Source organism: Corylus avellana, chromosome ca3, assembly GCF_901000735.1.
Source record: "Corylus avellana chromosome ca3, CavTom2PMs-1.0".
In the NCBI taxonomy this organism is placed as follows: Eukaryota; Viridiplantae; Streptophyta; class Magnoliopsida; order Fagales; family Betulaceae; genus Corylus; species Corylus avellana.
Window position 1 is genome coordinate 2,786,163 of NC_081543.1, and position 6,747 is coordinate 2,792,909.

General features: G+C 35.4%; 1 long non-coding RNA gene across 1 annotated transcript; it reads left to right on the top strand.

The window, feature by feature from the left end:
* The first annotated feature begins 2,836 nt into the window (after nt 1-2,836).
* LOC132173764 (uncharacterized) lies at nt 2,837-3,506 on the top strand. The gene is made up of 3 exons (XR_009439349.1): nt 2,837-2,910; nt 3,150-3,236; nt 3,455-3,506. It is a non-coding gene; the product is annotated as an uncharacterized LOC132173764 (long non-coding RNA).
* The last annotated feature ends 3,241 nt before the right edge of the window (nt 3,507-6,747 follow it).

The following is a 6,747-nucleotide window of genomic DNA, read 5'->3' on the forward strand; positions in this document are numbered from 1 at the left end:
CCAAGTCAACGAACGAGGATGCTTTGTGTTTTGACTTTGCGGCGCAAGACGATCGTAATGGGGAAGTAAAGTAGACGTCGGGAGAAATAGGATTTAGAACTTTAGACGAACCCCCACGGAATTTATTGAAAGGCAGAGAATAGGATCTACTTAAAGTTTTAAATAGTTTTTGAAATTTTAAATCCAGATCATTTATTCTTTATCCAATTATCATTATTTTGTTACGTGTCTCACTATTAATAAAATAATAAATATTTATTATTTTATTAATGGTAAAATAAGTGACAGAACAATAACCCTTGAATGAAAAATAGACGGTCTAAATTTAAAATTCAAAAAATTGAAATTCCCTTAAGAATTTCAATAGATCCAAACCGGCGAGTTAGAAGGGGCATATTTGGGAACATCGAAGAAAGCAAGTGGGATTATCCTCTAGGCAGTTGATGATAATAGTTTTTCTAGGGATCACGATTCCCTATAATTCTTTTAAAATTTGACTTGATCGTCCATTATATTTAGGATTCAAAACATGCTTTTCTTATGGACGAAGTTGATAAAGTCAAACACATTCAAATTTTAAAACAAAAGACTTTTCAGTTTTTACATTTAAATTTCAAAATAATAATAATAATATCAACTTCCTCCACAAGACAACTAATAGTTGGCATGTTTTGGACCCTAAGATAGTGAGAATTTAAAATTTGAAAAACTCAAAAATTTTAAAAGAATTCTATAGAATCTTGATCCATTTTCTGGGCCCATGCAGAAGCTCAGTCAAAGTGAATGAGATTTTTTCGTGTGAGGATCACAAAGGTCGTGTATGCGTGCTTTGGGGTTGGAGAAAAGTGGCGTCCATTTTATTTGGTCTCGGAGGTACGAGTAGTGATAATCATAACACATGCGTGAGTGAACAGTCACTCTCGCTAGTGTATTATAATATTATTATATTATTAAAAAAAATTGAACAATAATATTATAAAATACACCAGCGTGAGTGACTATCCACTCACACTGGTGTTATGATTATCACTACTCTGGAGGTACACGTGATTGACTATATAGAGTCACATTCAATCAGCAAACGATCCGCACATTGCTGAGCTGGCGTGGTTCACTAAACCATGGTTACACTATTTTTTTTTAAAAAAAATCCAAATCCAGATGTTTTGAAATGCCGCGTCTTTCCCCTTTCGGCCTTTCCTCTATGTCATTCTCATTCTCTTGGATTTGTCTTCAGTGTCATTAAGTTTGGGCTTTTCATTTGTATAGAAAGGGTTGAAGGTGATAGTGTTTCAGTCTGGTGTGTGGAAGATGATTTAAGTTTTCAATGTTTATTGGTAGCTAGGTTTGTTTGTTTAATTAGTATAATACAGTTGCTGGAGAAACCAAAGTGTATTTGACTCATTAAACTTATTTACTATTCGTCCAATATTATGTAATTTTTGCATCCCAATTTCTGATAGACATTTAAAAAAAAAAAAAAAAAAAAAAAAGAGCAAGAAAGAGCACCTTGATTGACAAACTATTTGGGTATCATTTTGTAATGGATGCTTTATAGAGTTGCGATGTGAATTTGTTGTGAAGCAGATTTGATGAGTACTTGGCTTTTAAGATGAAAAATACTAGACATAACTCTTTCACAACTTGTTAACATGTGTAAGCATATGATTGGAGCATGTTGATATTATTTTTAATAATTAACATGACTCTAATTACATGTAGACATGTGTAAGCAAGTGGTAAAAGAGGTGTAGTACTTGACAAATGTGACAAATGGCTGCAACAGTTTGAACTTGAGGGAAGTTTGATAATCATAACATAAAACCCGGACCTTATTCAAAAATTTATGACCTTGTTGAATTTGTAGTTTTGAAGAATCTAGACTTAATGATTTATTCATCCAAGTCTTAAATCTGTTTGAATCATTGGATCTAAATGGCATGAGAATTAAATCTTAAGCATTAACATTCAAGTTTGTTTTGCCTTAACTTTTTGTAGACATTTATATTTTAAAGGTGAAAAGGCCGGTGGTTAATAACCGTCCACTAACCGTTAACCGCGTATATATATATATATATATATATATATATATCTATATTATATAGGTGGTTAGCAGTTTTTGCTAACCGCCTTCAAAAGCGGTTAATGTGGTTATAGTAGTTAACCGTTAGTGCGGTTAGTCCTGCATGCCTTTTAACCCCTGCATGGTTTATTGTCATTTGTAAGCGTGATATATATATATTGAATTTCGTTTTTCGTTTTACCTAGGTCTTTTTTCCGAGCTTTTCAATCTTCAATTTCCGAGCTCGCTCCAACGAAGGATGATGAGTCAAGGGCGTAGATCTGTTCTTGAAATTCGGCTCCAACTGGCCCGGGAAAAGATTGTAGCAATGCATATGAATGAAGTGTTTCTAGTCAATTCGTTTGACTGGCAGTTATCACGAATGGAAATTATGGAAAATGAACTACAGAATGCAAGTAGGATCAAAACAAAGCTGCGGGCCAGGATAAGGCGGCTCCGAATCATCGCTATAGCCTTCGCCTACATCTTCTTCTTCTTTGGTCTCGTTTTTACGTCTGTGCTTCTCTCAGGTATCCTCAAATATTTTAAGCGCTTTCTTTCTTTTATTATTATCTTTTTGCCTTTGGAGATGAATATTTTATTTCTTCAATTATTTGTGTGCTCGTTTTGGTTTCACGGCCTCTCTGTTCCATCTTTCCATATATATTATACATATAATTACATTCCTTTCCATTTCGTCCTCTCATTCTCTTTGTTAATTTTGTTAACTTTTTTTTTCTCTCTCTCATTTGTTGTTTCAGGTGTGAGGAGGAGCTCCGACCGCTCCGTCATCTTGCATGGAGAGAACGCCACGACGCTCAATGTTACTCATCAGAAGCCTCAACATGGTGAGTGGTTTTCTTTTTCTTTTTCTTTTTTTCTTTTTTGAAGAGTGAATTTTTTTTAATACGCTTTCTTTCCCTTATTATTATTTTTTGGTGGTGAATATTTTATTTCTACAAGCATGCATGTCTCTGCTCGTTTGCTTCGCGGCCGGTTCATTCGCGTTGTTTTCTTGGCAACAAAACAAAACCATTTTTATTTTGCTAATTTTTTTTTTTTTTTTGTCTCTCATTTGTTGTTTCAGGTGTGGGGAGGAGCTCCGACTGCTCCGTCGTCTTGCATGGAGAGAACGCCACGACGCTCAATGTTACTCATCGGAAGCCTCAATGTAGTGAGTGGTTTTTTTATTTTATTTTTTAGCGTGAATTTTTTTAATACGCTTTCTTTCCCTTATTATTATTTTTTGGCGGTGAATATTTTATTTCTTCAATCATGCATGTCTGTGCTCGTTTGCTTCGCGGCCGGTTCATTCTCGTTGTTTTCTTGGCAACAAAACAAAACCATTTTTATTTAGCTAAATTTTTTTGTGTATCTCATTTGTTGTTTCAGGTGCGGGGAGGAGCTCCGTCGCCCCCTTGCACGGAGAGAAGGCCACGACGCTCACTGCTCCTCATCAGAAGTTTCGAAGTGGTGAGTGGTTTTTTTTTTTTTTTTTTGGTTTTAAGTATGAATTTTCCAAAACTCAAGAATGGAATATTGTTACTGTTTAGACAAGAAGTATGCCAATGCCATGACGTTTATACCCTGCCTCCTTTTATGCCTATCTTGGTTGGCTTAGGCACCTAGTCTTGCTATTTAAGGGTCAGTTTGAAATTGTGTTTGAATGATTAAAATGTGCTTTTAATAATTAATACTCAAAAAGTTCGTTGAAAAAAAGAAAAAAAAGTACTCATTTGGTAAAAAAAAATTAAAAGCACTTTTAAGAATCCAAAAAGTTTAAAAATTGTCAAAACGCACTTTTACCAAAAGCTTAAAAATGAAACTTTTGCCCAAAAGATTTTTTTTTTACTTAAAAGCTCTATTTCTCAAATACAATCTTAAACAAGTTCTAAGTATAGGTCTTGTGTGCCAATTAACAACGCACGTTTGGCGGGCTGCGTTGTGAGAAGGAAAAAAGAAAAAAGAAAAAATGGAGTATTATGAATTGGCTTTTAAAGCTTGGACGAATTTTGTTAAATTTCAATAACAATGAGTTGAAAAGTGTTTGAATATTTGATATTATTCCATTATAATGCCTTATATATTTTAGGGGTTAGTTTATGATTTTTTGTTTATCATTCATAATCTATATATATATATATATATATATATATAGATAGATAGAGGCATCTATATTCACCTCAATTATTTCTAGGCTATAATTAATTCCTGTGAATGACTTCCAAAAAGTACGTGTACCACATTGGTTAGGTGGGTGATCACATTTTAATGTTTTTACAATCATGTCATTTCTATTCAAAATTATTATTATTATTATTTAATATGTGTGCCTGCTTTACACAGCCACGGTGGAATCAATCAGACATTGCGACCGCAAGGCAGACATTGCGGTGAAGCAAGGCCCCACAGCTGAACTCCTAAGAGGCCTTCGGGATAACTGTGACTGGTTGTATCATACGGGCGGCGTTGTCTTCTCCTTCACCACCCACGGCGTCAGGAAGCTTACCTACCTCGATTGCATAGATAGTGAGGGCAACCCCTTATTTTGAGTCGGCATGGTGTAGCATTTCTCTATTAGAATATTTTTAAAAACAGATTTGTTCTTTGTCCTATAAATAAAATCTACAATGACTTTGAACTTGGAATTGCCTCGTTAACGAGATTGGATAATAATAGAATAAAATTGTAGTTTGTGTTGTAATAAAATTGATGTTTCAAACATTTTTACAAAAGTTATCATTATTTTATTATATTGAGAATAATGGTGTATATTGAATCATACAAAATAATATACAGAACAGCCCTCTCAAGCTCAAGGTGAAGTGCAAAAGACTAACTTGAGTTTGAACACAAGATCACGAAAACGCCTTGAAGGATGTGACTTTGTAAAGATGTCCGCGAGCTCATCATGGGACATGACAGAATGGAGCCCTGAAAAAATAAAGGGAAGTAAAGAGATTTTTTTTTTTTTAGGTTGCCGGAAATGTTGCCGGAGTGGTGGCTAGAGTTGGGCGGCCGGTGGTGATCAAGGGAGGGCGACGACAGAAGCTGGCTGCTAGAGGCTGATGGAGGCAGCTAGGCCCAAAATGTTAGGCTTGAACTTGGATGAGAACCTTATAGGCTAAATTAAATTAGGCCGGTTTGATGGGCCAAAATAGGCCAAAACCCATGGACCATTAGATATGGTATGACCCGAAAATGATATGACCCAGGTCTAACCTAGTGAACAGGGTTGACTAATTGGACCTGGTTGTAGGAGTTGACCTGGTTGGACCGGTTTAGAACTCGATGACCCAGTTAAAAACCGATTTTGGATCGGGTTGGAGATGCCTTGGATGAATCCGGTTCCGGTTGTAAAACCTAGTGGACCGAATCAGATTTGAGATCCGTTGGGTCGAGTTGACGGATCGGATTCCCAGATATGTGGATCTGGGTCTAACCCAATGGACCAAGTCGACCCGCTTTGTCGAGTTGACAGATCGGATTGCCATATCCGTGGGTCTGGGTCTAACCCACTAGATCGGGTCTACCGTTTTGGATCTAGTTGAAAGGGCTGACGTGGCTGAGATGTTGCTAGAGGGCCGATGGTGGCAAATCTTCCACAAATCTTTAGATTTGCGCCTCGCAAACTAGAATATAGGATTAATTTTCCCAGATGAGTCTGCGATGAAGGCGTGGAAGAGATTTTGAGCGGATGACCGCTTGGTGGCGTGTGGACGAACTGAAAAGGGAGGTCGCCGGAGGGAGTGCCAGAAAACGTCAAAGACGTTTATTGGAGGCCACAGAAAAGTGGCTCTGATACCATATTAAATATATTGTGAATATATTATAAGCGAAAAAAGGAAAGAGAGAAGAGAGAGAGCAGAAACATATGTAAGAACTACATTGTATTGAGTCAGATATATTCTATATTATGACATGTTTACATAACTCTCTATTTATAGAGAGAGAAGAAGTAATAGGCAAGAAACCCTAAACCAAACCTTAAAACATATAAGACAATATAATGAACTAGACTAATATAAAATATTCTAATATATATATATATATATATATATATATATATATTTTGAAAGTATATATATATTTCTAAGGATGATGTAATGATGACATTTGTGATAATGATGGTTTCTTGTTTTTAAGTTTTCTTTGTGACCGTTTTTTTTTTTTCTTAGCCGTTAGGTGAGAATATTTTATTTTTTTCCTTCTTTCCCAAAGCTTCTAGCCGTTAGTTCTCATCTCCTATAAATTGCAAATACCTTTGGGACTTTTTAGACCACTTCCTAGTCAACAAAAAGTAATTCTCTTATAAGAAAATATTTCTCTTGGCAAAATTTTGTGAGCCTTTCAACCTTGTTTTAGAATTGCTTTTGGTGTTCAATCTTTATTGTGCTAAATTTCTCATCAACGGGTTGTTCTATTAAACCTTTGTTTTGGAATTGTGTCATAAATAAAGGTAGACGTTATAGTTTAATCCTGGGAGGTTGCATGTCAAGAAATCCGGTCGCACTGAGTAATTTATTCCAGGAGACACGAATCAACCTTTAAGGACAACGCTTTTGCGTGATTCTATAGCACTGTGAGTTCTTTCTTTACTCTAAACTTAATCTCTTTTATTTTATTTGTTATATTGTTAATTTTCGGAATAATATTATTTTGTAGTAGAAAGAATTTTTTGCATC